Raw genomic sequence first — 14,627 nt, 5'->3', positions numbered from 1 at the left:
TCCATCAAATTTATTCCACAATTTACTAAGTTATAATCATAAGAATAAAAAATATTTGCCTGGAAACCCAATACTTCTTTTTTATTTTAAAGAAAATAAAAAATAAAAATACATTTAAAATGATACAGAATTTCAAAGCAAGATTATAGGAAATCAACAATGGTTGTTATATTGCATATTGTTATCTTCAAAGTAGTTGTTCAGATTATCAGATACAGGCATGCAAAATTGATCAATTGATCAATTGATCAATATAAGCACTAACTGTTCCTTTCAATGAATAGAAATTAGTAGTACAGTTATCTTAGGTATCTTGTGTATATATATATATATATATATATATATATATATACACACACACATATCTTTTTCCCCTTTTTTTCTCTTTTCTATCATCCCAGTTGTTCTTTCCTTTTGAGCAGTTCCTTTCACTTTCACAATATCTATTGTACCTTTTTAATCTTATTTATTCTTTCAGTTTCTTACACTAGGGAGACAATAGGATGTTTACACATGTGAATCTGATTTATTTCACTTATGAATATGGTCTTTAGTTGCATCCATTCATCTACAAAATCCTCAAGTTTATCTTTCTTTATAGCTGAGTAATATTCCATTGTATAAAACCACCACATCTTTTTATCCATTCCTCAGTTGATGGGCATTTGGGTTGTTTCCAAGATTTAGCTATGACAAATTGCACTGCTATAGCATGGGTGTGCATATATCACTGTGGTATGATATTTTCAATTCTTTTGGAAAAATACCCAGGAGGGGAATAGCCAGGTCAAATGGGGCCTCTAATCCTAGTTTTTCTGAGGAATCTCCACACTGATTTTCACAGTAGTTGTACCAGTTTATACTCCCAACAACAGAGGGGAAGGTTCCTCTTCCACCACAGTCCCTTCAGCATTTGTTATTGATCGATTTCTTGATGATAGCCATTCTTTCTGGGGTGAGATGGAATCTCAGTGTTGTTTTAATTTGCATTTCTTGAACGACCAATGATGTTCAACATTTTTTCATATATTTATTTGCCATTAGTATTTCTTCATCTGAGAAGTGTGTATTCATCTCAGATTGCCCATTTTTGTATTGGGTCTTTGAATTTTGGGGGCCTGACTTTTAAAACTTTTTTATATGTTCTAGATAGAAGTCATTTGTCTGAGGGACACAGCTAAAATTTTTTCCCAATTTGTGGGTTTTTTTCTCTCTGTTGGTGATGTCTTTTGATGTGCACGAACTTTTCAATAAGATGAGATCCCATTGAAGCCCAACACTTCTTACATGTATTCCCAGTGCCTAGCAAATGGTGAAACATGGATATAGGTTAGGTTGCTTATATTATGCATATCAGTGTCCTAAGAATATATATATATGTATATATATACATATATATGAATAATATTCATATGCATCTATTTAAGGTAATATATAGAGATCATACACCAGCACAGTATACAGTATATGCTGTGGATGTAATTCACTATTTCAGTCATAGTCTGGGGTTCCCATATTTTAAATTCATATGATTAAAAATGTGTTCATTTTAGAAAAAAAAGCCACTAACTCTTTAAACTTATATAGATATTTAAACATTATAAACTCTAATCACTAAAAATCATTGGAATTAGAGACCATGGCACACAGAATAATGGCCTCCAAAGATGCACCAATCACAGGTGCTATGAATACGTGGCCTTATATGACAAAAGAGACTTCACAGATATGATTAAATTAAAGATTTTTAGATATATTATCTTGGGTCACCTGTGGACCGAGTACAATCACAAGGGCCCTCATAAAATGGAGAAAAGGGTATCAGAACAGGCAAAGAAGGTGATGTGAAAGGGATTTGAAGATGTTATACTGCAGGTTTGGAAGATGGAGCTTGGGTTGGAAGATGTAGGATGCGTTAAAAGATGGAGGAACGGACACAAGTCATAGAATGCAGGTCTCTAGAAGCTACAGAAGAAGCCAGGAATGATATTTTTCCCTACTGTTTCCTCAAGGAACACAGCTTGTCCAGCTATTTCTGGACTTCCATGTCTAGAAGTGTAAGATAATACATTTGTACAATTTTAAACCACAAAAGTTATAGTAACTTTTTGTAGATGCAATAGCAGTAATACAGAGGTGGAGTTGATAGTGCAATGGAATAATGTAAAAAAAAAAAATCCAAAATCAGCCAGGCATTGTGGCACATGGCTGTAATCCTAGCCCTGAGGAGGCTGAGACAGGATTACCCCAAGTTCAAGGCCAGTCTGGGCTACATAATGAGCTCAAGGCCAGCCTAAACTACACAGCAAAACCTTGTCTCAAAAAACCAAAAACAAAAAGATAATAATAATTTTTAAAATACAAAATCAAAAAAATACTTTGAAAGACTAAAGGATGTAGCTCAGTTGTAGAATGTGTGTTGAGCACAAATGAGGCCCTGGGCTCAGTCTCTAGCACCAAAACCATTTCAGGATTTAGTATCTGATAAAAAAGCAATTTAGCAAATTGTGTGTGTGTGTTTGTGTGTGTGTGTGTGTGTGTAATGAACTATTCAATAAGGTGATATTGAGATGACTGGATATCAATTTTAAAAAGCACAAAGATAGAGCAGTATTCCCTTACACCAGAATTACTTCCAGATGTATTATAGATTTAGATATCAAAAACAAAACCAAAATACCCTAGAAGTACTACAGGAAAATGTGAGTGATTTTTTTTTTGATAGAAAAAAATACAAAATCCTGAAATAATGGATAAAAAATGAGGTAGAAATAAGAGACGGATGATGGTAATTCCTATATTTAGATGGTGGGTGCAACTGGGAGTCACTTTGGCAGCATTTATCAAAATTAAATGTGCCCATATACTTCAACCCAGCAATTGATTTTTTTCAGTAATTTATACTGAAGAAATATTCCTTATAAGTACAAATTGTTATAATAAAAATGTTCTTTACAGTATTGCTTATAGTACCAAAGAGCCAGAAACTTTCATTTTTTTTGTACTAGGTATGGAACCCAGCCAGGGCTTTCACACTGAGGTACATCCCCTAGCCCAGTAATGGCAAACCTTTTAGGGCTTTCAGTGATAACAAATAACCTATGCATGCCTTAGGTTCGCCACTACTGCCCTAGCTTTTATTTATTTATTTACTTAAAGACAGGGTCTTGCAAAGTCACTAAGTTGCCCACACTGGCTTCGAACTTGCAGTCTTTGTGCCTTACCTTCCCAGAGTGCTGGGATTATAGGGGTGTGCCACCATGCCTGGTTTAAATCTCCATTAATTACAGAACACCAAATACATTATGATACAACCCTTAAAAGAAAGACATGTATGTACCTGCTTGTTTTGGTAAGAAATTATTTCCATATGCATTTGTTAGTTAACTACTGTATAGTATGATTTCTCATGTGCAGGGGAAAGAGATATATTCTATTTAGTTTATATTTTACAGAGAAAATTCTGGATGTGTACACATTATTATTGGTGTCTACCTTTAAGAAGTGGGCCAAGAATAGCAGGAATCATAGGTTTAAACACTTTTACATTTTTTGCATAGTTATTGATCTTAGGATTGCTAAATTGGGTCTTCTGCTACTCTTCAGCAAAAAAGAAAGAAAAAGAATTGCTGGCATTTGAAGAAGAGGGAAAGAACCACATGGACAGACTAACATGTCTGGGCCAATTGCCTCAGAGATACATGCTATCTGATTTTAATAGGTTTTTTTAAAAAAAGTATGTTTAAAACAATTCTGTGAGGCCCAAGTTACAAAATACTGAGTTTATTGGAAAATATATGCCACTTCTTTTTTTTAACAATTTAAATTCTTTAAATTTGTTTTACTTTGCGTTGTTAGGCATGAAGACTCCAGACAGGTAAAAAGATGAAATCCCTCCTACTTGTCAAGCTAAAGCTGACGAATATACAACTGAGGTCTTTTTATAAGAGACTAGGTTAGGACTCATTTGTTTGAAAGCCCATGTACCTTGTATGTTTCACCTTATCTGGCTAGTCAACAAAATTAAGTCACTTTGGTCATGTATTTTTGAAAAGTTAAAGTTTCTATCACTCTAAGCTCTGCTTAGCAAGTGCAGTCCTATTTTCCTCTGGAATTCTCCTGTCTAGAGATCCCCAGTGATCCTAGGGTTACTCATTTCTTCCAAATGAGTCCTTCCAAGTTATTGATGGTGGAGGGCCGGTGAGTCAGCCACAGTGCCCAGTCAAAGCTCCTCTTCCACTGCTGCTGCCTGGGATCATGGCCAAGGCCCAGGCGGCCAGGCTTGGCAGCACAGGCTAGAACAAATGCCTATTTCCTCCTGGCCCCCGCTACCCAGGGTTACCAGAGGTCCCACCTTCAAATACACAGTGCAAAAAGCCAGACTTCTCGCCTGCGGATAGCCTCTAAGTGCAAACACAGCCCTGCTCTCATTTGCCAAAACACAATCAAGGGCAGACACAGAAACAAAATCACAGTTGATCACAGTGTCTGCCAATACCCAGTAATGTTCACGGGCACTTTTAAATGAAACAAGTCTTGTGAATTCCCAGTTGTTAAATTACCTTAATTATGTTTATTAGGTGTAAATATCAGGCTAGATACACATTCCTTACTTTCACAGCTTTCTACATCTATAAAATTAAAATGATTTTACAAATTGAATTCACAAAATTTAAAATTCAATTATTTTATGACTGCATTGTAGTGGATGAAGTTATTTTGCTGAAATTAAATTATTTCTTGAGATGAGGATATTGAGCTCACTGTTAATAGTTATAACTTGTGCCAAATACAAAAGCAAGCACAGTGTTAGGTTACAGGGAGGTCCTCAGATAATTCAGGATAGGTATTAAAATATTAATTTTTAAAAGAGCATAATTTAACTAAGACCAAGAGTTTACATATTTTGAAAAGAATTTTTTCTCTCTCCTTTTCTGTATATATATATATATATATATATATATATATATTTAAATTCAGTTTAATGAATAGTGTCCACACCTTAGAGGCTTATTAGAAATGTACTTTAAAGTCCCACCCCAAACTTAATGGATTAGAACCTATATTTTAACAAAATGCTCAGGTGAGAGATATGCACACTAAACTTTAAGAAGCACTCACTTATTATTTCCCATTTCAGTCTTCAATGAGCCCATGTGGTGATGGGACACAGGCTAATGGTCCCTTTTTCCTTTTAAAACAGTTATTTATTCTTTTCTTTGCAGAGTTGCTGAGGGTACATTTAAGGGGAACTCAAGAATTTGATGGAGTGTATTGGTGACTCTCAAGGACCCTTCCTGATGACTTCCCCAAAGGTCTTTCTATTCAGAAACTTTTATGCATAGCTTTATACTAGCCACAAAAGACTATATATGGTATGATTTTATTTACATGAAATATCAAGAGTAGACAAACTCATAAAGACAAAAAACATATTAGTGATTGTTAGGGGGTGAGGGAGAAGGGAATGGAGAGTGACTGCTAATAGGTATTGGATTTCTTTGGGATGTGGAATTAGTAGTAATAATTAGTATATAAGAGTTTTTGAGGTGAAATTCGATAGTAGTAATGGTTGCACAACTTTGTGAATATATCAAAAAAGCATTAAAAAAAGTGTACACTTTAATGAATGAACTTTGTGGTATGTGAACTATATCTCCTTGTGTTGCCCAGGCTGGTCTCAAACTCAGGAACTCAACTGATCCTCCTGCCTCACTCTCCCGAGTAGCTGGGACTACAGGCAAGCACCACCAATTTTTTAAAAAATTGCTTTGGAGTTTTGCTAACAAGAGAAAATGGACATGAGGCTTACATTTGTTTATCTAAAGGGCTCATCCTGAGGAGTTTCCCAAAACAAAGAATGTTCTTTTTTAGCTCTCACTAATGTTGAGACTCTAGATGTTCTTAGATTAGGAGTCAGATTTGTATTTTATAAAGGTCACTGTAGTTTATAAATGGGGTAGGAAGAATGGGCTGGAGGCAGAGGGTTTGAAGATAGGAAACTTACTTGGGACACTAATTACAAGGCTCTATGGTACATTAACAAGGACAATCTAGACTTGACTAGTATCACCCAGAGACACAGAAAAGTATGAGATTTGGAAGCTGAGGAAGAGTCTGCTCTATTTCAAGTATCTTCCTGAATTCTACCCACTGGAGAGATTCAAGCATTTCACTCTTTATTCTTTCAATTTACTATTTTTTTTGGTCCGGCAGTGTCGTCAGGCATTATAGGTGATGAAAACATTACAGAGGATGAAAAGGAGAGGTCCTGTTCCTCCAGAAGCAGTAGTTATCAGACCCTGGAGTAGTGGCAAGACCCACACAGGGCTTATAAAATGCACACTGTGATAAGAACCAAGGGGAGGTACAGGCCTAGTGCTATCAGCATCAAAGAAGGAATAAATTACTTTTAGTGGAATTCCCATTGGATTTTTTGGAGAATGAGTGGCAATTGACAGATAACAGGTGAAAGTTAAGAAAAGAGCTTTTTAACAGAGCATTTTGTACAGTTAAATGTTAAGACGCACCCAGGTAAAACTTTTGGCACGATAATACCAAATACATATTTGTTATTAGAGTGATTTAATTTTAAAAAGCACAATGTTCCTGGCACAGAGAAGGACCCTGAGCGTTTCTTTTATAAATGAACGTTGTTTAGCTTTGGAAGCCTCGATTTAGGACAGGAAATGACTCAAAACTATACCGCAAAGCCTACGTCCTCTATTAGCATTGAAGTTGGAAGACCTGGTGTCAAGGGACCTGGTTTCCCCCTTTCCCATTTAGATTTCTCGCCCACCTCCGCCCAGCGCGCCCCTCAGGTCCCCAGGTCCTGGGACTGGTGGGTTACAATCCAAGCAACCAATCGCGGTACGGCCTTGGGGCGGGGCCATGTCGCTCCACCCCTCCTCCAGCCGGTCTTCCCAACCTTTCCATACCCGGCCTATCTCGCACCTGCGTGTCCCTCGGCGTCTGGGCTGGTGCAACCTCTTTTCCACCCCTAGCGGGAGGGGCGTGGCTTCGCCTCTCGCGAGACCGCCTCCTGTTGCCGCCGCCGCAGCTCCAGGCCGCTGACTGGCCGCGCCTGCGCAGCCGCCATGTTCGGTTGCTATGCTGCGGCCTAGGAGACGGGGTGTGCTTGAGGGAGGAGGAGGAGACGAAGGAGGAGGAGGAGGAGGAGGAGGAAGAAGAGGAGGAGGAGAAGGAGGGGGGTGACTGAGCGCCTCTTGCACTCTCACACACAAACGCTCCCCACGATTGCCAGCCTGCTCGCGCCGCGCTGCGCTCCTTTCCGCTTGTCGCGGCCCCCCTACATTGTTCTCCCAGGACTCTGGGGTTCTCAAAAATTGGGCCTGTGCTGGGGCCGGGAGAAATTTGGATTTGGCTGAAGGGTCAGAGGTTTGGGGCCAGGTCCCCCGCCCCGAGCTCCCCTCCCCCACGGCACTTTGGGGGTGTGGATTATCTCATCCCGGCCGGGAGGTGGGAGCGGGCGCCGGCTGCCCGCCTCCCGCCGCCTCCCGGCGCGCTGGCCCGCGGCAGCCCCGCAGTATGAGGTGGTGCTGGCGGCTCGGGGCCGTGGCGCGGCCGCTGCGGCGGCTGCTCGGGGGGCGCTGAGGGAGCCCCCCGGAGTGGCGCGGCGGACACGCTTCTTCCCGGCGTGCCGGGGCCTCCAAGCTTATTCTCCAGCCGAGAGGACGCGGCTGTGATACGAAGGTAAGAGGCGCTCAGGTCCCCGCCCGCCTCTCGGCCCTGCCCGATGTGTTCGAGGTATTACCTGGGGCGTGTGCGGCTCGTGGGAGGTGAGCCAGGTGGGGCAAGCCAGAGGCACAAAGTTGCTTGTAGGAACGGGAAAAGGCGCCCTCCCACCTTTCTGGGACCTCTGCTCTTGCAGCTTCCAGTGGTTATAAGTTGAAATCTCTGTTAGGGGTGAGCGAAGGACAAGGGATGGAATAGGTTCGGAGATGGAAGGTTCCGAGGTATCTAAACTCTAGGTAAAGCTTTAGAATGTTCAGTTTTTCACTGCGGGTAGACCCCTCCCCCTTAATTGGCTTATCTGAGTGCTGCTTGCAAGCACATGAACGGGCTATCGTTCCCATTGAAATTTTAAACCCCTTATGATTGTACCGGTATGGAGTTGTGTGTAGGAATCTGTAGTCTGGTTAAAAAATAAGTTGAGTTGTATTATGATAAATAGATGTAACTATGCACTTCCTAAGGTGTCCTTAAATGGAACACTTTATAGTTGTACAGATATATGTATGGATGTTTCTGCGAAACTTGGGATGGTAGACTTGGGTTTGCATCATAGAGTGATATCAGCATGCGCTAGGACGATTTGCTTGTTCTTTGAGGACCTGTGATATCTGCAATATACCAGCTACTTTTCGAATAAGAACTTTAATACTGAGTTTTGTGACCAGATCATGGGCCATTTAAAACAATACAGTTCATTGGTCACATTTCTATGGAGAAAAAAGCCAAAAAGTCAAGGCGTCCGACCTTTAAAAGACAACTTGAGTGTAAAGAAGACTGGAACAGCAAAAACCAGAGCATTTTTGTGAACCTTAATGTGCCACAGGGGTAAAATTGTTTTTCATTTTTCAAGGGGGGAGGGGATGACCTTAAATAATTATTCAGAGCCCAGAGTGTACTTAGTAGAAGAGAGATGTACATACTAGTTAAATCTTGAATTCGATGATTGTAAATACAACTGAATTTTGAAGAAAAATAAAACTTTTGAAGAGAAAAAGTGTGTATTTTACAGAACTGCTTTACTAACTCATAATAAGGGAGTTCAGTGATTCTGTGGACAGCAGCATTTTTTGTCAGAATAAATTTCTGCTCCAGTTACCACAAAAGCTATTTTTGGGTCTCTGCATTTTTTATGGCACACATATCTTTGTACGTTTTGTCTTGACACATGTGCATGGACCCATAAAATCATGATCTTGAGTGATTTATCAGAGCAACGTGGATTTTTTGTTATACAGTAATTTTTGTGATTGAGCTGATCTGTTTTAAGCATGTGGCAAGAGAGCTTTTAAAACACAAGAATTATAGTGTTTCTTAATATTAACTGAGTAGGTTAAAGTTTATTAAATTAGAAAATCACAGATTCCTCAAAAGTAGCAATAGATGAGGATATGACTTTCTTATTGCCTGTTTTCTAGTAGCTTCTGGCTATATGGGTGAATTTGCAAATTTGTGGTTTTTTTCTTCTGACCTAATTGAATATCTTTAAATTGTCCCTAGTAACATTGTTACTTTAAATGTATGACACCTAATTTCTAATTTAGGCTAGGCATAAAACCAGCATTGATTGGACACACTTGCTAAAAATACTTTCTGGGTCGATGTACTTAGAATGCAGCCTCAAGAAAATTCATTTGAACTCTTCTGTGACCATTGTATACTTCATTATTATTGAAGGAGTTTTTTTAAAAATTACAGAATCTCACAAGTTATATTTCATCAGTTCATAGCTCCTAACTTGTTTTTTTAAAATTGATAAAGTAGGATAATTAATGTGGGATAGTAATAAAAACTGCAGATTTTTCTGTGGTCTTGGTTTTGTTTTGTTTTGAACTTACATGACTGCTATCAACTCTTATTAAACGCTATGGTTTGTATATTTGTTCAAATATTTTAGTTTTGCCCATTAAATATAATTAGAGTTGTTAAGTGACAGTTCAGTGTTACTGATTTATATTTATTTATGACGTAAACTCAGAAATGGGGGTCTGGTCATGTTGTCTAGTAACATCTTTAGGGAACAAATTAAGAAGCCATTTTTTTTCCTGTGAGGGTTACTATGATCGCTTTTAAACAAGAACACTATTTAAAAATAGGTGCAAATCCTAACTTGTCAGATGTTTAAAGGCAAGTGGTTAAAAGTTTTTGTTGAATTCTTTATGTTAGTGATTGGGAGTGCAAAATCAGTGAACTCATTAATATGTGTGTGACTTGAGGAACTATAAATTGTTGCTCTAAATGAAATTTGGTTATCGGTAGAAATGTGCTGGGCACAGATTGAGTTGAATTCTGTTGTTTTTCTGGATTATTGCATGTTTTGAATACATAGTTTACATACTGTAGTCCAGACACATTAAATTTATGAGTCCACAAGCTGGGCACCTTGGCACCTGCCTGTAATTCCAGCACTCTGGAAGTTGAGGCAGGGGGATAGTGGCAAGTTCGAGGCCAGCCTGGGCTATGTGGTGAGTTCAAGGCCAGCCTGAACTACATAGCAAAACCCTGTTTCAAAAAACAAAACAAAACAAAATGAAAGCAAGTTTACCAGTTCACTAGAATAAATAGCGAAGAAATGAATATTGGTTTAACATTCTGGAAATCTTTCTATTGTTTGCCAGGAAAGCACTGTAGAAGGAAGGTGTTATTGTTTCTTCTTTTGATTTTCAATTAGTACAGATGGTGAGAAAAAATATAAAGTAGAAGTTCTGTAGAATTTTCTTTAATGGTATGGAGATATTCAGTTGTCAGGGACAACACAGTGTGTTTCATATCCTTTACACGAGACGTCAGTATAATCAAATATATAATGAAGTGAGGAAAGAAGTAGAGAAATTTATTACACTTTTTATTAGAGGTATTTTTGCTCACCTTCATTCTTCACTTCATTACTCCAAGTAGAAACACTGAGAAAGAGGTGAAGAAGTTAATAAGAACAGAATAAGAATTACCTACTGTGGACTATCTTGAGGGAAAGATGTTAATATGGATGAGTTACTGTGTTTGTATCTTTTAACAAAGAAAGTTATAAAGAATGCTAGATAGAAAAAAGAATCTAGAAGGGATTATTAATTAAGGCATTATTAATCCCTTGTCTCTCCCACATACCTCAGAAATAGAAACTGAGGAAAATTAACTCGTTCAAAGTTGTCCTAAGGAGTAGAAATCAAACTACATCTGACTCTCAAGCTTATTCTTTGCATAGGTGCTGTCCAGTTAAATGTTCTGCAGTGATAGAAGTAATTCTCCTCTCCAGTTTTATTGAGTTATAATTAATGTGGAAATATTCTTTATGTGCACTACTAGATATGATAGCCATTAACCACATGTGGCTATGAAACACTTGAAATATGACTAATGTGTGTGTGAGAAACTGTGAACTTTAATAATTTAAAATATATACCCAGTTGTGGCTGTAGGTACGCTACTGGGCAGTATGGCTTTAGATCTTGTTTCTTACAGAGTGTAAGTTCTGCTACTATGTAGTATTCCACAAATTTGTGTATGACATTAGACAAGTTATTTAGTTCTTGAGCTGCAATATAACAGAGTTTGAATCTTTAAAGACTTTATTTTAGCATGCCACCTTCCTAGCTGAAATATAGAGCAATTCTCTGGTGCTTATCAGATTAATCCCCAACTTACCTGCTGGGCCTTGAAGACTTTCCCCCAACTTCATTTCACTACTTCTCTTTCTCATTCTTGCTTTTTCTCTTTCACAAAGAAAAAGAAAAAAAAAAAGCATTCTCGTTCTTCTCTCTATCCCTGTTTCCTCAACTTAAACATTTCTAACTCCCTAATCAATGTGCCTTCTCTTCAAGTCTACCTCAAAATTCAAGTTTTTCTAGAAGAATCTTCTTAATCCCATCATAACAATCAGGTACTGAGACCTGGTAACAAGTACCCAGGGGTTAATGCTTGTTCAGGAATATTTTAGTACATCCTTTTTACTTTTTTTTCCTTACTTTTTTGTGTTACTTAGTAAATGTAAGAAAAAGGGGCTGGGGATTTAGCTTAGCGGCAAAGCGCCTGCCTGGCAAGCACAAGGTCGTGAGTTCGGTTCCCGGTACCAGAGAAAAACCAAAAAAAAAAGAAAAAACAAGGATTGTTTTCCTTTGTATTGCCTCATCAGTTTAGCTCTTTGTTCAGCAATTTCATTTTTAAAAGTTACTGAGTGTTAAAAAAATGGTAAATAGTATAACATTTACACTTAATCACTATTCTGATAGACATTTTGTTTCCTTCAAATCAATTGTCTTTTTTTTTTTTTTGTAAAGTCCTGTGGCCAAGATACCATTTGAGTTTAATATATTGGAAACATTATATAGTGGAGGCCTGCCGTGTAGGGAAAAGATCCACAGATTGCGAAGTCAGACAAGTCTGGTTGGGAGTCTGGTTACAAAGATGTTGAATGTATTATATGACCTCTGAGCCAGTTGGCCTTGAATTGTTGTGAGGATAAAGATATATAAAACACCTATTATCATCCTGTAAAAAGAAGATATGATCAGTAGGTGTGCGCTGATATCACTATTTTCTCATTACAATGTTCCTTAATATAATTTTAAATGATTGCTGAAACATTCAGTTGATTTACTGATAACTGATTTATTTAGTCATTTACCTCTTTGTAAATATTTTTATTTTGCTTATTTCTTAGTCTGAAACTGTAGGTAGAAATAACTGTCTACCATTATGCCAGAATCTCTTACAGAAGTACCTACAGTGAGTGGTGTTGTTTTGGTTGTACTTGATTAATTGGTGTATTTTAAAAAGTTTTGATTTATTGGCGGATACTGGCAACGTTCCTTTACATCTAATTAAGTATTTGCATGTTTTTTTATGGTGGGAGCAATGGTATAAAGGTAAATAGGTATAATTTTTGTCTTGAGCTCAAATTCTAGAGTGGTAACACATGTCAACAAACAATTCACAGCGACAGTGTAATAAGATCTAAGGGAAATGAGAAGTGGCATTTGAGTATGATCTTGGAAGATATTGGAGTTGATTTGGGTGGAGAGAACAGCTTGTACAGAAGTCACAAGTATGAAAGGGTGCATAATGTGTTTAGAGAAATGCAAGTTGTCTTGTTTTATGTCTGTCTGTCTCTGGGTGCATGTGGGTGTCTACTCCTTTGTGAATCTTTGTGTGTATGTGTGCATGTCTGTTGGCTGTGGTAGCAGGTGAATCTTAGTGAGACCTCTTGTGTTTGTGCATTGAGTGGGTTCATATTAAGACCTTTGGACATATCAGAGCCTTTAGGATGGCTTCTTTTGGCATTAGTTTCCTTGGTTGATCTCAGTGTACTAAAAATTGTCACTTTTTTGGTGCAACTTGGAGAAAAGAATAGTTTTAGTCTCCAACTGTTGGAAAGTTTACCCATTCACCCTTGGGATCCCTACTATGTAATAAAAAAATACAGTGAACACTAAACCCTAAGTAAGCATAAAGAAAGTCAGATCAAAATTCCTCTCTTGCTCTTTCCTCTCCCCAGTACTTACAACTACTGTTTTCTGTTTGAATGTGATGTGGATGTGTGTAAAATACCTTTTTGGTATACCTGCCTAGGAAGTTAATGTTAACATTAGGGAACAATTATAGATACTTGAATAAGGGGGTAAGATTAAATGTAAATTTTGAAAGGTAACTCTGATGTCTAGGTTTTGAAGCAAGGATATAAGGAGGCACAAGAATTGGAGCAGGGAATCAAGTAAGGATGCTGTCAGAGTGAGCCTGGTGAGCAGTGATAAAGAGCTAGAAATAGGGAAATAAATACGTGAGATTAGAACTGAAAACTGATTAGGTAGTTTCATTAGCACTCAGTCTGTTTAGATATGTGGGAAGGAGGAAAAAAGTTAAAGATGATGAGATTTGTTCTTTGGCAAATACCTTTCTTTAAGAAGGGAAGGCCAAGTAATTTTTATTGAGCAGTGAGACAGGTATTTTGCTAGACACAGAGGTTGTCATGAGTTCTCATTTAATGCTTTTTAAATTAATATTTTGAAGTAATTTCAAACCTAATAAAATTTCAAACCTAATGAAAAACAACAGCTGCTTGTATACTGTGTGTATATACATGATAAATCTGAAACATCTTGGGCCTGACTTACTATGTGAGGTATGATGGGAAAATATGGTGAATGTTTAAATTTTATTTTATTTTTTTTGTTTGTTTTTTTTGTTTTTGGTTTTTTTCCGGTATGCGAAATCGAACTCATGACCTCTTGCTTGCCAGGCAGGCACTGTGCCGCTGAGCTAAATCCCCAGCCCCTGAATGTTTAAATTTTTAAAAATTTATTACTGTACAGTAAGACATATTGCCTTTAATCCCCCTTCAGGTACTCCCCTTTGCTTCAAACACACCAATCTCATTCTTGCTACTTTCTTTTTTTTTTTTTTTTTTAACATTTTCTTTTTTGGCACTGGGAATCGAATTCAGGGCTTCATACTTTGCCAGGCAGGTGCTGCGCCGCTGAGCTACGTCCCCAGCCCACTTGCTACTTTCTGAAGCAGATTTAGAAGTCCTCTTTTCGGTCTTTAGTTGTGCTGCCTTTGAATTGTGTACTGAATAGATTTACCTTTCATGGTCATTTTGACATTGGCGAAAAGCCAGAATGGATGGCACTTGGCAGCAGCATTCACTCTATTTTTGATCACATCTTTTCAAGTCACTCATGAAAGATTTTCAGAAATGCTTCAGAAAGTGGCAAGAACAATGGAATATGTTTGCAGTGGGTGGGTATTTTGAAAGGGATTAATGGCAGAGTGTCTTTTATGACAATTTTTTTAAAATTTAAGAATTCAGCATATACATATTTTGATCAAACTGTATATTGGGCTTAGTAGGATCTTCTTTTCAGATGTCCAGAGATATTTAG

The 14,627-nt window shown here is 37.9% G+C and overlaps 1 protein-coding gene across 4 annotated transcripts in view; it reads left to right on the top strand.

Annotated features, from left to right (window-relative positions):
* Window positions 1–7,359: 7,359 nt before the first annotated feature.
* The window catches only part of Ptpn4 (protein tyrosine phosphatase, non-receptor type 4 (megakaryocyte)), a 177,972-nt gene continuing 170,704 nt past the window's right edge, over window positions 7,360–14,627 (top strand). For all 4 annotated transcript variants that reach the window (XM_005397664.2, XM_013521059.1, XM_013521058.1 and 1 more), the window contains exon 1: window positions 7,360–7,713. The gene's annotated coding sequence lies outside the window, so the exon portion shown is untranslated. The remainder of the gene's footprint in view (window positions 7,714–14,627) is intronic.

Source organism: Chinchilla lanigera, unplaced genomic scaffold (genome assembly GCF_000276665.1).
Source record: "Chinchilla lanigera isolate Chin_1 unplaced genomic scaffold, ChiLan1.0 scaffold00058, whole genome shotgun sequence".
In the NCBI taxonomy this organism is placed as follows: Eukaryota; Metazoa; Chordata; class Mammalia; order Rodentia; family Chinchillidae; genus Chinchilla; species Chinchilla lanigera.
This window is presented reverse-complemented; position numbering and strand designations above follow the sequence as displayed.